The sequence below is a fragment of the Furipterus horrens genome, unplaced genomic scaffold (genome assembly GCF_987537825.1).
Source record: "Furipterus horrens unplaced genomic scaffold, mFurHor1.1.pri manual_scaffold_2, whole genome shotgun sequence".
In the NCBI taxonomy this organism is placed as follows: Eukaryota; Metazoa; Chordata; class Mammalia; order Chiroptera; family Furipteridae; genus Furipterus; species Furipterus horrens.
The window spans coordinates 96,573,414-96,590,612 of NW_028327172.1; the positions used below are offsets into that span (position 1 = coordinate 96,573,414).

The 17,199-nt window shown below is 36.3% G+C and overlaps 1 pseudogene; it reads left to right on the plus strand.

The window, feature by feature from the left end:
• Positions 1 to 2,864: 2,864 nt before the first annotated feature.
• LOC150019137 (prostaglandin E synthase 3 pseudogene) lies at positions 2,865 to 3,317 on the plus strand (annotated as a pseudogene).
• Positions 3,318 to 17,199: the final 13,882 nt, after the last annotated feature.

Here is a 17,199-nt window from a genome sequence, read left to right on the forward strand (position 1 = left end):
CATTTTTATTTGTTTCAAGGTATTTTTTTTATCTCTTCCTTGATCTTATTATTGATTCATTTATTGTTTAATAGTATGTTATTTAATTTCCAAGTTTTTAGGTATTTTCACTTTCCTTTTTGTGATTGATTTCTAGTTTCATAGTGTTGTGTGGACAGAGAAAATGCTTGATATGATTTCAATATTTTATTGAGTTATGTTTATTGAGCTTATTTTTATGTCCTAAGATGTGGTCCATCCTAGAAAACATTCCATGTGCATTTAAAAGGTATGTTTATTCTGCTCCTTTGGAGTGAAATGCTCTGAAGATATCAATTAAATCCATTTGATGTAGTGTGACTTTTAAAGCCACTGACTCCTTGTTGATTTTCAAGTCAATGGGATGTCAAAATCCCTAATTATGACTGTATGTCTGCCAATCTTTTCATTTCTGTCCATCAACAGTTGCTTCACATATTTAGGTGATCCTATGTTGGGTGAGTAAATTTTTACTAGGGTTATATCCTCTTGTTGGATTGTTCCCTTCATCATTATGTAGTGTCTTTCTTTGTCTCTTATTATAGCCTGGTTTAAAGTCTATTTTATCCAATATAAATATTGCTATCCCAGCTTTTTTTTTTTCCTTTCCATTTGCGTGAAATACCTTTTCCATCCCTTTAATTTTTGTCTGTATGTGTCTATCAATCTGGCATGGGTCTCTTTGAGACAGTATAGATATGGGTCTTGTTTTCTAACCCATTAAGCTACATTATATCTTTTAGTTGTAGCATTTAAGTCATTTACATTTAAGGTGATTATTGATAGGTACATATTTATTGCCATTTTGTTTTTAAGCTGTTTTCCTCTTTTTCTTTTCTTTTCCTTCTTGTTCTTAAAGCAAGCCCTTTAACATTTGTTGCAGTACTGGTTTTGTAATAACAAACTCCTTTGGCTTCTTCTTGAATAGAAAGCTCTTTATTTCTCCTTCAATTTTAAATGATAGCCTTGCTGAATAAAGTAGTTGTGGTTGTAGGTCCTTGCTTTTCATCACCTTGATTGAATATTTTATGCCAATCCCTTTTGGCCTGAAATGTTTCTGTTGAGAAATAGATGACAGTCTAATTGGAGCTCCCTTGTAGGTTACTGTTCTTCTCTTTTGACTTTTAGGATTCTCTCCTTGTCTTTAAGCATTGCCATTTTAATTATGATGTTTCTTGGTGTAGTCCTCTTTGGGTCTATCTTGTTTGGGACTCTCTGCACTTCCTGGAATTGTGTGTCTTTTTCCTTCACCAAATTGAGGAAGTTTTCATTTCACTATTTTTTCAAATAGTTCTTGACCCCTTGCTCACTCTCTTTTTCTGGTATTCCCATGATGTAGATATTGTTATACTTCATGTTGTCTCAAATGTTTTAATGTTCTTCTCATTAAAAAAAATTTTTTTTGCCGCTCTGCTTTTTTGTTTTTTTCTACCTTGTCTTCCAAATCACTAATTCAATCCTATGTTTCATCTAACATATTGTTTATTCCTTCCAGTGTATTATTGATTTCAGATATTGCGTTCTTTATTTATGACTCATCCTTTTTTTATGGTTTCTATATATTTCTTCATGCTGTTGAGTATCCTTATAATCATTTATCTAAACTCTATATCTCAACATTTTCTTGCCTGAATTTCATCTAGTTCTTCTTCTGAAAAAATTTCTTGTTCTTTCATTTGGGGCCTGTTTCTTTGTCTTCCCATTTTGACTGTTCCTTTGTATTTGTTTCCATGTGTTGGGTAGATCTGCAAAGACTCTGGTGCAAAACCCTATGTCAGACACTGCTTGTGACTGGCCCTGGGCAATCTTTTTGGAGCTATCAGTGATCTAGCTATCAGTGATCTACAGCTTGTGTCTCCCTCTGCTGAGCTTAGATTGTGCCAAAAGATCCAGGCTGCATACCAAAGCCAGCTTTTACCAGCATCAGAGAGAGGGAGGGACAGCTAAAATATCAACGCTCCCAAAGTTCAACCTTTGCTTTTATCACTTCAATAGCCTCCAGCTGTACTCAGGTTGGGGTGAGAGGAATTCTTGCAGGTGGGACTATTGCTTCTCCTCAGACTGATGCTGCTTCGAGAAGAGTGGTTTGCCCAGAAATATGGCTTCTGCAGAATGGAAATGACTCAGCACAAGGATCCTGGTGGTTGATCTTTCAGCTCTCTCCCCAGTGTCACCTACTCGAGTATCTCACCATGAATTTCTAATCCACTCTGCCCTACCTCTGCCAGAGTCAAAGGTAAGTGACAGCAAATGAAATTTTGTGTGTTGACCCTTTAAGGGTCTGCCTGCATCTCTAGTAATCTCTTTCTGAATGACAGAAACCCTGCTATTTTCATAACTGGGTATTATTTGGGATCCTTTCATGAATCTGATGCTTTATGCTGGGGACCTCAGCTTGGGGTTTAGACCTCACACTTCTCAGGAAAAACCTCCCCTCTGGACACTGAAATATTCCTCCTAAACTTTATCTGCCACCTATCAGAGCCCATACAGCCCTCCCTTGCCTCCTTTGCACTCTCTACTAGTCTTGCTGTGGTGAAGTGGTTTCTTCTGTATGTCCTTCATTATAAGGCTTCTCTCCAGCTAGTGTTCAGGTGATTATTCGGGATAATTTCTCTAATTTAGTTGTAATTCCAGTTTGGTCCTGGGAGGTTAGTGTAGCTTCCATGTGGTGTATTCTAGGGACCTAAGTTGAGCCTGCTGCTGCCACCATTTAATGATGGAAATGAGAAGTGGCCATGTGGAGCATAAATGCTAGAATTGCCACCAGAGAAGAGTCCACTGGCCAGTAGCTGCTACTAGAGAGGCCCCTTCCACCATTCACCCATCCCCCTGCCCTGGTCACAATGCGGCCTGCTTCTGCAGAGTGGTATGATCAAAGGAAATATGTCTTCATTGGATTTGTACTGAAGACAGTAAAGATGTTAATGTAAATTCTGAAAAATCAAAACTTACATTCAGATGTCTTAGGAGAAGTGATGTTTTTAACTGTCTTGATCCAAATGATTCCAAGCATAAAAAAGTGGACAGGTAAATTTTACGTTGTTTATGGAAAGGAGAATCTGGCCAATCTTGGCCAAAGTTAAGAACAGAAAAGGCAAAGCTTAACTGGCTTAGTGTGGACTTCAATAATTGGAAAGGCCTGGAAGATGATTCCAATGAAGATGTGTACATTTGATCATTTCTTTGAGATTATGAACAACAGGGGTGGTAATAAGGATGTAGATTTGCCAGAGTAGATGGAGTAGATAATGATTCACAAGACACTGGTGATGAAATAAATGCCAGATCTGGAGTAAGGAGTGTTGTTGTCATTGAATTTTGAGAAGAAAAATAACTTTTCAGCAAGATTTAATAATTGAGAGAATTCCTGAGTTGATAGCTCTAAAAGCAAATGTTGCATTTGTCTCCTTTAATCAATTTTTCAACCCGTTTTCTTAAAGGCTTCACTAAGGATTGATATGTACTATTGGATGGGGCAATTTTAAGTCAGCTAAGGCAATGACTTTATGCATGAACATTTCCCAGACTTCCATGATGCTGTTGAAGTCTTCGGCAGTTGATATAGCAGTTGTGATAAATAAAAACTTTTCACCTAAGTCTTCTTTACCTCATAACATAGATATAGACATGATAGGAAGCTCTTGAATTACAGAAAGATAACTAAGTTTTAGATTTTAGAACAAGAACTCAGACTGCCTTAAACAAATTGGTTGATACCCTAAACTGTTAACTTGTTATTCTGGTATATTTTTCAGGATTGCTCCACTAAAGTTTTATTTTTTTTAAATGACTTCATATTTTTGTACATAAATGATCATTAGTCAGTGTTCTAAGTGTATCTTAGCTAAAGCTAGTGAACATCCTAACTTATATTGTCTTTGAAGCCTGTACATGTGGTATTGTTTGACTCTTGAACTTTTACATCTCTTAGCGTGGAGGATGAAGAAAAGCTAAACATGTTGCTTGAGTCTGTACATTTAGACCAAATTTGTATTTGCACTGTTGGTACAGCATATGAGTGAAAAAAATGTTAATACACTATTGGATTTATTATTTTTTTGTTTTTTGATCCAGCTTGTGCCAGGGCTATAAAACCTCAATTTATGTTTATGACAGTGGGGATTGTTCTTAATATATATATTCTTTCTAATGAACTGTGTGGAAGATTTAAAATAAATTTTAGAAATATTTATATATTTCAAAGAATATATTCCCCAGTCCAACACTTTCTCTCCACCACCATTTTTCAGCCTGGAAGTCCAAGATCTAAAAGAGCCAAATGTTAAAATTTACATTAAAATATATATACACATATAATTAGATAACAATATAAAAATTTTTGAAATGCTTGAAAATAATTCAGAGTACACATTCATGGAAAAAATTTGCAAACTAAAATTTTGGAAAACTTCTTAAACTGATTAAAAGTATATTTTTATATACATATACATTTTTAATGTTTCACCACTATGTGTATATAAAACATTAGACGCACTCCTTTAAAGTCAAGAATGAGACAAGGGTGCCATTAAATCTACTTCTATTTACTACAACACTATATAATCCTGATTATGAGAATCAGAAACAAAAGGACAACAATTATTATTTCCAAAATATATGATTACCTGTAGTAGGGAATCCAAAAACTTTCTAGTCAATTTTTGGACATAATAAGAGAAATTTCAGTAAAGATGCTTAAAGTGAGATCAATTTATAGAAACCAGTTGTTTCCTATATACTAGCAATAACAAATTTAAAAAGTAATGTAAAAAATATTAAAGTAGACCTATAGAAAAAAAGGAATTTAGAGTGTAACATCTTCTAAAATATAAGGATCGATGAGAAAATTATGAAATTATTATTATTTAATTATAAAATAGTTCTTGAATAATTTTTTCATTCCATGAGATTTTTCATGTGACAAAAAGGTTAGCCACCTCTTCAAGCAGAGAATCTATTCAGTACCTGAAGATTAATATCTACCAACCTTTAAACAATGCTTGTGATGTTTGTTATTCATGAAGAAAACTCATATACAAATTAAATTTTTCTAAACTGTCGCTATGAATTAGAGTCCTGTGAAACGTGCTAGTGCTAACATACTCAAGTGGGATGTTGCTTTCATTTCAATTGTTTCAGTGATAAATTTCCTCTAGAAAATGTAAGGATCTGTTGACAGACCACAACAGGAACTAACAATGGACAGTTTAGACTTGCAAATAATGGAATACTTAATTATTCCAAAATAGCATTCTCCAGTTAGGGTATGATAATTAAATTTATCACCCTTAGGTTTATATCCTTGAGACATGTATCATGTCTTTTTCAGACAGAAGTCAGTCATCTAAATATAGGTTTCTGGACTATCCATTTTAGTACGACATTTCATTAAAAGCCTGGGATTTTATTTATTTTCTGTAACAGATATAAAATGTTTGTAAATGATGTGATAAGACCATAAAGAGAAAGTAAAATCCAGCTTTATAAATACAAACTCCACTCAAGACACTACCACTGTAGAAAGAGAAAAATGAGACTTCCAGCCAAGACGGAGGCATAAACAGACACTCTGTGTCTCCCTCCACAACTAAGAAGGAATACAACTACCTCAAAACTAGAGACAACCAGAATTTCCAAAAAATCAGACTGCTTGGAAACCCAACAACAAAAAAAAAAAGATGAAGAAATACTCATCCAGATAGGTATGAGGGGTGGAGCCGAAGCAGAGTGGACACTGTGTGGCAGTGGGCAGCAATGTTACAGTAGCAGCAGCAGCAGGCCGACGGAAAATGCAATCACACATTTTAAAAAAGTCAGGAGGGATGACTGGGGCGCATTCCCAGCCCCAGACCAGACCACTCAGCTCTCGGTCCCAGGGCCAGGGAAAACAAAGCCTCATTGCTTCTGACTGTGAAAACCAGTGGGGATTGGGGCAGAGGAAGAAACTGCCATTCTCTCAGCAGAGTCTGCTTGTTTAAAGGGCCCGCATGGTCCTAGGACATCCACAGACCCACCCGCTCTAGGAACAACATTCTGGGCAACAGCTAGAGAGGCACCAGGCCCATATGGAAGTGAGAGGAGTACCTGGAAAAGGGGCAAGTGCTGAGAAAGTGGCATTGTTCCCTCTCAGATCCCTCCCCCACACAAGCACCACAGCGTAGTGAAATGGGTCGCCCTGTACTGACAAATATCTACGGCTCCACCCCTTACAACGTAACAGGTGTGACAGATCTACCTAAGAACCAGAGGCAAACAAACTCAGGAGCCTGTTAAGATGAGAACAGAGAGAAGTCTGGCCCAAAAGAGGAAACAGATCAAGGTTCCAGTGGGAGAACTAAGCAATGAGGAGATAGCCAACCTAACAAACATAGAGTTCAAAACACTGGTGATAAAGATGCTCACAGTCTTGACAGATATGCTTGAGTATGGCAAACGCATAAGGGAAGAAATGAAGGCTCTGCTAAGTGAAACAAAGAAAAATCCACACAAAACAAATGATGAAAGGAAGAAAACCGGGGTTCAAATCAATGATTTGAAATGTAAGGGAGAAAAAAACAGTCAACCAAAACAGAATGAGGAAAGAAGAATTGAAAAAAATAAATGAGGAGAGGCTTAGGAACCTCTGGGACAACTTTAAACATGCCACCATCTGAATGATAGGGGTGCCATAAGGAGAAGAGAATGAGCAATAAATTGAAAGCTTATGTGAAAAAAATAATGAAGGAAAACTTCCCTAATTTGACGAAGAAAATAGACATACAAGTCCAGGAAGCACAGAGAGGCCCAAACAAGCTAGACCCAAAGAGAACCACACCAAGACACATCAGAATTAAAATGCCAAAGGTTAAAGATAAAGAGAGAATCTTAAAAGCAGCAAGAGAAAAGAAGAGAGTTACCTACAAAGGGGTGCCTATAAGATTGTCAGCTGATTTCTCAAAAGAAACTTCACAGGCAAGAAGGAACTAGCAAGAAGTACTCAGTGTGATGAAAAGCAAGGACCTACAACCAAGATTACTCTATCCGGCAAAGCTATCATTTACAATGGAAGGGCAGATGAAGTGCTTCCCAGACAAGGTAAAGCTAAAGGAGTTCTTATCACTGAGCCATTATTATATGAAATGTTCAAGGGACTTATTTAAGAAAAAGATCAGAACTACGAACACTAAAATGACAACAAACTCACAACTAGCAACAACTGAATCTAAAAAATAAAAACAAAATCCAACTAACCAAACCAGAATAGGGACAGAATCATAGTTATGGGGATCATTTGGAGAGTTATCAGCTGGGTGGGGTGAGGGGGAGAAATGGGGAAATGGTGCAGGGATTAAGAAGTATACTTGGTTGGTAGAAAATAGACAGGGAAAAGTTAAGAATATAAGAAAGGGTGAAGCCAAAGAACTTATATGCACAACCCACAGCCATGAACTAAGGGGAGTGGGATTGCTGGAGGGAAGTGGGGTACTGGGAAGAGAGGAGCAAAGGGAAAAGAAATTGGGACTACTGTAACAACATAATCAATAAAATATACTTAAAAATGTAGAATAAAAAGAAAGAGAAAAATGAGAGACAATATGTCAATAAGAAATATGGTTTATAAGAAAGATGTGGTCAGTGTTGGTATTCTGAATTTGTTGACAAATTAATATGCACTTAGACTCCAGACACAGGCAGAAAAATCAAGAAAAAAAGATAATGTCCCTGAACTTTTTCTATTACTCTTCAAACACTGAATTTTTTTCTCTTTTTGATTGATAAGTATCTCAGAAAACAATGTTTTATGAAATTCAGAAATTTTTTCTTTTTCTGCTGGTTCTCATTTTTAGGAGGTATATGTTGTAGCTGGTTATTCATTATTTTAAATCTGATTAGAGAAAAGCTATGTTTGGGACCTGGACAACCATTTCATGGGAAGACAAGTACAAATAAAACCAAGTAATTCACCTAGAGACAGCCCCCTCCTCTCAGGGACTGCTTGTGGCACAAGAAGTGGTTAGGAAACATTTACAAGCAAATTTCCCAAAAAGTATCTTGAAGGGAAGGGCTTCCGCTGGGCGCCTTCTCTCTACTATCATTTCACAGCCTAGGAGATCAAGGTCTAGAGAAGTTAAGTGACTGGCTCAAGGCCACATACTGATGTCAAAGTCAGGTCTTGAGTTCATATTACTAGATACTTATTAAAATGTTATTTCAGCCCTGGCTGCTGTGGCTCAGTAGATTCAGTGTCAGCCTGTGAACCAAGTGTCACTGGTTCGATTCCCAGTCAGGGCACATGCGGGCCAGGTCCCCAGTTGGGGATGTGTGAGAGGCAACCACACATTGATGTTTCCCTCTCTTTCTCCCTCCCTTCCCCTCACTCTGAAAATAAATAAATAAAATCTAAATAATAATTAAAAAGCTAAAAAAAATTTTGTAAATAAAAAAATAAAAATAAAATAAAATGTTATTTCATTTCACTATTCTGCCAATGGAAAATGTGTGTGTCTGTTCATGTGTACATAACAAGCCAACGAAAGAGTGTCTATGAAATTTTAACTACACTGTGAAATTGAGGATTTCTAAAATAGCCTATCCCAATTAATTAGACCACCTTAAGAAAAATTTCCAACTGTGTTTCTGAATAGTTTTGGACAACCTATAAAAGATACAGAAAGTCTTCACCTTTCCTTCAAAATACTTGTGGAAAGTGTGAATGTGTGTGTGTGTGTGTGTGTGTGTGTGTGTGTATAACTTATTTTTCCTAATGTATCTACAGCATAGAAATAGGTAATCACAGAACTATGGAACTTTCTTTAGGTTTTAATTAACTGTCATGTCAATTTGCAGATGGCCAATAAACTCCCCCTCTCTAATTTGCCCTCCATATTCTGGCAGAAAAGTACTAGTTCATTAATATTGATTTTTAAAAAATTGATAAGTAGCTCCATTGTTATCCTGGTAGAGACAGAAAAATGGAAGATATCTGTTTTTCCTTACAAAAGAACTTGAAACTAATATCAACATATAACATGAACTTTTAAATACTGTGGTGATTTAGTTGATTCCTAAATAAAGGATATAAATAAGTAGCAAGTGTACCATTGGTGATGTAAGCATAACCCACACATGTTCTCATAAATGGGCTGGCAAAACAGAGGAGACAGCAGGAGGATTTAAACTAAGAAGTCAGATGCTACAGGAAGCCACAGCTGACTCTATAATGTGTTCTATTTATGAGGCAGCTATAGAGGTAAATATCAATTGTGTATGAGAATGCCATGTCTACAAAACAAAACTCCCATTATTTTGACCAGTGTTTTCATACATATGGACTATAGATCAAGCCTGATATGTGTGATTTCTTACAGTAATTAGTACAGAAATCCTTTCATTGGAGTGCAGCATTCTGGAAGATGTTACATTTAGACTCTGTCTTATATAAAATGTGTACAACATCTATCTATACTTAACTTCTAGCACCTATCTCAGCTTTCTTTTCTTTCTCCAGTTAAAATAGCTTTTACTACTGTCCTCATGTTTATCATGATTTCATACATAGAGTTTTGAAATGAGGTACCTTGGAAAGTTTTAGAGAAAAACTCCTTTGCCTGGTGAAAACAGTTTATAGCAAACCTACACATCAAAAAAAAACATTTGTACATAAAAAGAAAGCAGAAAGGACCACCAGACATTTCAAAGAACTAAGTGCTGAAATATCATTAACATGGACAAAATCTGGTCCCAATAAAACATGATTTTTTAAGTATATTTTATTGATTATGTTGTTACAGTAGCTCCAATATTTTTCCCCTTTGCTCCCCTGTGCCCAGTACCCTCCTTCCCTCCAGCAATCCCACCCCCCTTAGTTCATGTCCATGGGTCATGCATATAAGTTCTTTGGCTTCACCCTTTCCTATATTATTCTTAACTTCCCCCTGTCTATTTTGTACCAACCGATTATGCTTCTTAATCCCTGCACCATAAATATGATTTTTTTTACTATAAAAAAAATCCTGTCACATCTAGCTCCTTTATGTATCTTTTTCCCATTCCTCATCAGTTCCCCAGACCCCATAAGTTGACTCAACTTTCTATCATTTCTCTGCAAAATGTTTAGAATCTATTAGTTTGCTTCTCATAAATCTTACCCCAATTCAATTTCCACATCATTTTCCCTATCCTCACATCCCTCTCTCATTCCATATAATGGCTAAAGGTAAGGGTAAAGCAGGTTAGTGAGCAAGTAGCTTCTATCTGTACATGCTTCTGTTGTTCTCTTCCTTCAGTTTTTCCTGCATCCTCGACCATTTGCTTACTTTCATTCAGCTTTACAGCTCTTAAAGGATGGAGTGATTTGCAGAAGAAAAATGAGCATATTTGGTGTACCAGTGTCATACACATGAATAGAAACTGGGAAATTGAAAATTTTTTATGTGATGGAATTCAGGAAACTGAGGAACTAATTGTCATGGGTACTGATTTACCCATCTCAGTATCACACAAACAGGAAAGTTAAAGGTATAATCAAGGCAGCAGCTGAAGTCAGTCTTCACAAGCTGAAAGTGGGCACAGAGTCAGTCAGATCAAGCACAGGTTGAAGGCTACAAAGAATGCAAAGCTCTAGAGAAGCCAGTTCAGGTACTGGGGATAGACAAACCTGAGAATGTTCCAGAACCAGGGAGACATTGTGAGATTCCTGGGGTCAGTTAGGGTTTTGTAAATTGAAACATAAAATACTAAATTGGGGGACTATATTCTGTTCAAGTTTGCAGAACAAAGAAGATGGAGAGAGTCAATGGCTTATGAAGACACTCATCATCATCACTCCTAGTATACCTCTCTAGCTTCTAATAAATGGAACACAGAACGAACTCAGCATCTGATAGAGCTGGGTCTTTTCCTTCCTCTGAGGAAGTAAGGGCAGCTCTTTGTTCCTAAAATTTAAGAATATTATTTTTCCTCTTTTTAAACTATTCTTAAAATCAATAAAAATAATTTCAGGCAAAATAAGTATACACACAAATACATATATGTTGTTCAAGTCTAATATATATAATATATATTTGTACATGTATAATGTATTAAAATGTAAATATATATTATATTTATTATACACATGTTAGATTTGAAGAATTTGGGGAATAAATTTAAAAAATAAGATGATTGGAAAGCAGGGACTGACTGTCAAGAAAAGAAAAGGCTAGATGGTCATTAATAATTTGCTTCAGAGAATGTTCAGCCTTTGCCATTAACACAGAAATTGAGGGCATTGGCATTGTCAGTATCAGATGCTCTTGAAAACTGAAGGGTTTATAAAAAAGAGTATGGAAAAACAGCTGATTTATAATAACTAGCTCATAGAATCAAAGAGAAATACAACCAAGAAAAAAATGTCATTTAAAAAATGACATACATAAAATGTAAAAATATTTACAGGGATTCCTTCATCTTTCCTTTAAAAGCCACTAGTTTCAGATTACTAAAGTAATATTTTCAGAGTATACTACTTGGAAGACAAATTTTCAGATAGTAACATAGGGTGGTAAATTAGCTTTGTGTATTCACCTTCCAGGCATTGGGGTAAACATTTAGTCACCAATATCAATAAGTTTATATCCTTCAGTATAATGACCTTCAAAACATAGACTCATGTTTATAGATTAAGATGAAATCAAGGACGGACTTGGGTAATTGCTAAGCCATAATGATGTCTCTCTTGTCTAAAAATAAAATCCTTTTAACCAAACCCTTGAGAGAGGTTACATTAGTGTTTGCAGATATTGTTAAACTGGAACAAGAATTAGCTATTGGTTTCTGGGATACATTTTAATCGTACTATAAATTTTGAAGCTAACATAAGAACATTTTCTAACCACTTTTCTTATGTATTTTAGGACATCCCATAAAAATTTTCATAAAACATTTAGACTCATGTTTTAAAACATGTCTGATTTGCATCAGAATAACTCATGATTGTCAATAACATCACCTTCCACTCAAAATCACTCCTGGCTAAGATAGAGTAAAAAACTGGATTTTGCTTCTTGTTCAAAACAACAAAAAATAAAAAAGAGAAAAAAAATATGAAATAAGTTTTCAAGACATTGTGCCCAGACAACAAAGGCCAGTGACTTGTGAAAGATGATCGACAGATGAGGTAAATCCTATGATGGCCGCAGCTATTGTCCCATCTTATTTACAATCCACTGTGTAGGGGAAGAGAACCAAGGCAAAGTCTGGTAGAGACACAGCGTTAAGGAGATTAAACTGAGAGTAAAGGGAGACCAAGGTAGCTATAATTCACAGGACACCATGCTATTAGGAGGGAGCTGGGGAGGGGAGGGAGAGAAAGTGCAGAGTCTTCCCTCAATATTTAAATACTGACCAGATTATGCATGTGAAAAAACTATCTGAAGCTGGAGGAAAAACCACCTGAAATGATTAGAAGGTATGCAATAGAATCATAAAAAATATGCAATTGATAAAAAACAAAGCATAAAAAGAGAGAAAAGGGAAAAAAGAACAATGGAACTAATAAAAAACAAGTAACAGTATAATAGATTTACTTTTATCCACATTGATAATTGTATTAAATGTAAATAGTTTAAAACCCTAGTTAAAAGGCGGAGATCATTCAATTAAAAAAAAAAAAAAAAGCAAGACCCAAGTAAGTGCTGTGTACTAGAAATATACTTTAGACACACAGTCACAAATAGTTTAAAAGTAAAATAATTACAAAATATATTATGCAAAAATTATTTTTAAAAAGCTGGAGCGACTATATTAGAATTAAACAAAATAGATTTCAAGGCAAAGAATATTGACAAGAATATAAAAAGTTTATCTCACAATGATAACTCAACTGATGGAGAGGAAATAATTTTAAACATTTATTCATGTAATGAAAAAGCTTCAAAACTCATGAAGTCAAAACTAATAAAGCTATAAGAAGATGTCAACATTTATAATCACAGGTTTTTATACTTATGTCTTAATAATTTTTAAAACAAGTAGACAGAAAATCAATTAGGACATAGATTTGAACACTACAACTAACTTTATCTAATTGACATCTATAGAACACTCTAGCCAACAATTTAGGGTAAATAAGCTTTTTAAGTGCATGTGGTATATTTACCAAGATAAAACATATTCTTTTATGAAAAATATATGAATACATTGATCAGGATCTAAGTAATATAAAGTTTGTTTTTAATATTTTAAAAATTAGAAACTAATAATAAAAAGATGCTTAAATATAATAAGATAATTGGAAACTAAGTATATCTATTAAATAAATTGGATTTGTTGTTTAAAACAACATAGAGTAAGCTCAGGCTTATATGGGTTTGTTTTTTGTGTATGTGTGTGTGTGTTTTAATTTTAGTTTTTGTTTTTGGTATACCAACGTTTATTGAGCTTCTCGTCGTCGTCGGCAGCCGTCCGTCTCGAGAGACGATGGTGTAGCTTCTTAAGAGTCTATCTGCACCGCCGAGAATGGCTGTGCAGTCCAACTCGGGAGTGACATGGTATCTGTCTCCTCCCGTGTTGAATCGACATCTTGTGATGACGCTGAAGCTACAGAGCCTGGGCAGGGTAATATGGAGGGTCTGCTGTTGCCCATGCAGCAGACCCCCCCTCTCTTCGCAGCTGAAGGGTCCAAGGGAAAGACGGAGTCAATACAGCTTGGCTTCAGGTGCGCCGCAGGAGTTGCCGGTGTTGACTACAACGTCAAACCGCCTTAGGGACTCCGGCTCCGGATTTTCTGTCAGGGTTTACTCCCTTAGCCTTTCCCCTGAAGAGGTATGCCGCAAGGCAGCGGAGGTTTTTTGGAGTCAGAGTTTTCCTTCTCTACTGCATGCCAAATCCAGGACACCAAGTTAGGTCACCATCGGGCCACACCCAGCAGCGCTAGGCTGTTCTTGTTACAGTAGTCTCAGTTTTTTTCCTTTTGCTCCCCTCTGTACAGTGTCCCCCTTCCCTTCAGCAATCCTACACCCCTTAGTTCATGTCCATGGGTCGTGCATACAAGTTCTTTGGCTTCACCCTTTCCTATATTATTCTTAACTTCCTCCTGTCTATGTGTACCAACCAATTATGCTTCTTAATCCCCATTTCTCCTCCTTCCCCCTCCCAGCTGATAATTCTGCAAATGATCTCCATACCTATGATTCTGTTCCTATTCTGGTTTGCTTAATTGGATTTTGTTTTTATTTTTTAGAGTCAGTTGTTAATAGTTGTGTTTGTTGTCATTTTAATGTTCATAATTTTGATCTTCTTTTTCTTAAGTAAGTCTCTTTGACATTTCATATAATACTAGCTTGGTGATGATGAACTCCTTTAGCTTTACCTTGTGTGGGAAGTACTTCATCTGCCCTTCCATTGTAAATGATAGCTTTGCTGGATAGAGTAATCTTGGTTGTAGGTATTTGCTTTTCATCACCTTGAAAACTTCTTGCGAGTCCCTTCTAGCCTGCAAAGTTTCTTTTGAGAAATCAGCTGACAATCTTATAGGCACCCCCATTTGTATGTAACTCTCTTCTTTTCTCTTGCTACTTTTAAGATTCTCTCTTTATCTTGAACCTTTGGCATTTTAATTCTGATGTGTCTTGGTGTGGTTCTCTTTGGGTCTAGCTTGTTTGGGACTCTCTGTGCTTCCTGCACTTGCATGTCTATTTCCTTCGCCAAATTAGGAAAGTTTTCCTTCATTAGTTTTTTACATGAGCTTTCAATTTCTTGCTCATCCTCTTCTTCTGGCACTCCTATGATTCAGATGTTGGCATGTTTAAAGTTGTCCCAGAGGTTCCTAAGCCTCTGCTCATTTTTTTTCAATTCTTGCTTCCTCTTTTTGTCCTCATTGACTTTTTATTTCTTCTTTATGTTCCAAATCATTAATTTGAACCCTGGTTTCCTTTTCTTCACCACTGGTTTTGTGTGGATTTTTCTTCATTTCATTTAGCATAGCCTTCATTTCTTCCCTTATGTGTTTGCCGTACTTAAGCGTATCTGTCAAGCCTGTGAGCATCTTCATCACCAGTGTTTTGAACTTCATGTCTGTTAGGTTGGCTATCTCTTCATTTGTTAGGTTGATTATCTCCTCATCGCTTAGTTCTCCCACTGGAACCTTGATCTGTTCTCCCTTTTGGGTCATATATGTCTGTCTCCTCATCTTGACAGGTTCTTCTGTTTGCCTCTGTGTCTTAGGCAGAGCTGTTGCACCTCTTATGTTGTAAGGGATGTAGTCTTAGGTATTCATCAGTACATGGAGATCTGTTTCACCACATTGTGGCGCTGTGTGTTGGGGAGGGGTCTGAGAGGAAACAATGCCACTTGCTCAGCACTCACCTTTTTTTCCAGGCACTTTTCCCACTTTCATATGGGACTGGCACCTCTCTAGCTGTTGCCCTGGCTGTCATTCCCAGAGTGGGTGAGTCTGTGGATGTTCTAGGACCACAGGGGCCCTTTAAATAAGCAGATTCTGCTGATACACTGCACTTTCTTCCTCTGCCTCAACCCTCACTATTTGCACAGTCAGAAGCAATGAGACTTTATTGTCCCTGGTGCAGGGACCATGAGCTGCGCAGTCTGGTCTGTGCTGGGAGTGCTCTCCAAGTGTCTCTTCCTAGTTTTTAAAATGTGTGACTGTGCTTTCCACCGGCCTGCTGCTGCTGCTGCTGCTACCACCACCACCGCACCACATCCTCTCCGCTCTGATTCTGCCCCTCCTCTCTGTGTAGATGAGTACTTCTTCTTTATATCTTTGTTTGTTGGAATTTCATGCAGCTCAGTTTTATGGAACTCCTGCTTGTCTCTAGTTTTGAGGTAGTTGTATTCCTTCTTAGTTGTGGAGGGAGGTGCAGCGTGTCTGTCTAGGCCTCCGTCATGGCCGGAAGTTTCTAGGCCTTATGGTTTTGTTTGTGAATTCTACTAGTTATTTAAGGAAGAATTAATACTAATTCTATAAAAAGTCTTTCAGAAAATGAGAAAATACTTCCTAACTTATTTGATGAAGTCAGCACTACCCTAACATCACAAGCAAAAGAAAACATTACAAGAAAAGCTAAGTACAATAAATATCCCTAAAGAACATACATGTATAAAAAATTCTAGACAGAATTTTAGGAAATTAAATAAAACAATATATGATAGTATAATATATTATGACCAAGTGGGGTTAATTCCAGAAATGCTGACTTAACATTTAAATCAATGTTTTTATGTTGTTTTTAGATTTCACATATAAGTGAAATCACATGCTATTTTTCTTTCTCTGACTCATTTCACTTAGCATACTGTCTTCTAGATCCATCCATGTTGTTGTAAATGACAAGATTTCATTTTTTTTATGACTCATTAATATTCCACTATACATACAGTTTTGGTCAAAAGTAGGTTTACAGTTGTTCATATGGAAACTAATACAATAGCTAATAATATAAGAATAAACTCTGTTTCTTGTACTCACAACTGTAAACCTACTTTTGCTCCACCCTTTATGTACCATATCTTCTTTACTCATTTATCTATTGGTGGTCACCTAGGATGCTTTGATATTTTGGCTATTGTAAATAATTCTGAAACGAATATAGGGGTGCATATATCTTCAACTGTAATTGAAAAATAAAATTTTAAAAATCAGTCAATGTGATTGATCATATTAATAAATGATAAAAAGTAAAACAAATAATTCTCTCAATAGACACACAAAAAGCACTGGACAAAAATCAACATTTATTTCTGACTTTAAAAAACCTCAGCAAATCTGGAGTAGAAGAAAACCTCCTTAACTCAATAAAGGGTGTTTACGACAAATCAATAGTTAATATCTTCCTTCAATAAATGTTTAAAAAATTGAAGAGAGATCAATGTAAACAATGGTGTCTAGGAAACAGTCTTCAAGGATGTATGGCTGAGGATAGTTACCTGAAGAGGTTTTGTCCTTACTAAATGTATTAGTTCCTAGCATTGAGGTTTATGGAATGCTTTATCTAGGGAACTTTGCACCCATCACTTGGCCAAAGACAGGTCACTCTCTTCAGGCTAACTGTGCAGCAACTTGGCCTTAGAGGCAACATGGACATAAAGCTCCTTGGTATTTATTTTATCTATTATTTTCTAAATTATCAGTAGAAGTGGAGTCTAAATTTATTGTCATGCATGATTTGGGATATAGTTATGCTGAACCCCATCAACCCTTAG